The sequence below is a fragment of the Peromyscus californicus genome, unplaced genomic scaffold, assembly GCF_007827085.1.
Source record: "Peromyscus californicus insignis strain IS unplaced genomic scaffold, ASM782708v3 Scaffold_4__1_contigs__length_199733344, whole genome shotgun sequence".
NCBI lineage: Eukaryota > Metazoa > Chordata > Mammalia > Rodentia > Cricetidae > Peromyscus > Peromyscus californicus.
The window spans coordinates 193,526,956-193,528,191 of record NW_026294562.1 but is presented as its reverse complement, the minus strand read 5'-3'; positions in this window follow the sequence as shown (position 1 = coordinate 193,528,191).

Sequence of the window (1,236 nt, the reverse complement as noted above, 5' to 3'; positions counted from 1 at the left end):
ATGGCTAAGAACGTTGAATATTTTAATTTTTCTCAGTCATGAGTATTTCATTTCTTGAGAAGTCACTAGATATGTAACTCCATTTTTAACTGGTTTGTTTTCCTCATATTCATCTTTCTGGGTTCTTTGTACATTCTAGAATCTAACCATTCTGCTAAATAATTGATCAAGATTTATCCCCCCATTTCATAGGGTGTCACTTTTCTCAAGTGAGGATGCCCTTTGCTGTACAGAAGCATTTTTAGTTCCATGTGGTTCCTTCTGTGAGCCATGAATATTAATGTCTGTGTTACCAGGGTCATTTTCAGAAAGTCTTTTCTTGTGCCAGTGTAAATTTCTTTCACATTCTCATTCTCTCTAATCTCAACCCAGGGTATCTGGTTTTCTGCTGAGGTTCTGGACAATTCAGAGGGATAGTTGCAAAAGCTTGTTGCAACATATTACTCATGGTTTATTGAAGCAAACTTTCCTCAAATTGAGAAGAGTACAAGTGATGATGTAAAAATTGTTTTAGGAAGTTCTCAAGTAACTGGGAGTGAGATTTTTGAACAGCTCTAGGAACATGTATGGAATCCAAGTTTCTAGGGTAAGAGGACATAGCTAAGAATTGAAAGGATTTGAGGAGGAAGTAAAGGCTTACAGACACTCAGTAATATGTCCCTACAGAATTAGTTTGCAGTATCTCAACATCATACCCTATACCCTATATCTCTGAGTATATACCTGCCAAGGCAATATATGGTAGAGGAATGGAGGAAGATACAGCAGGACTTTGGTTTCCAATCGCAGACAGTACTACTCCTAGGAACCAGTTATAGTGGACCAGTGTGTTAGAAGCCAAAGATAAATATTTTTTTAAACTTTGAATATGATGTGTGTGACTTTGGAATCTGTTTGTCACCACTGATTGATTAGTGAAGTACATCTCTATGAGATTCAAAATTTAAAATCAGGTCTAAACCAAGTGGAAAAGAGAATACATTTTTATTTTGTAAGCAAATTAGTAGTGCAATAGGAACAAAGTAATAAATAGTACATATAAATGGAGGAAACAAAAATGCAACATGTACTTCAAAATTAAAAAAACTCTGATGGGTGTTGAAAAAATGAGACTAAAATATTTAGATCAAGAATAAAAACTCAGGCTCTCGAGTTCTAAACTATAACCTATATGTGACTATTCAAAGGCTGTAGAACAGAGTTCAGGATTTCTATTTAATTTCAGAAACACTTGAG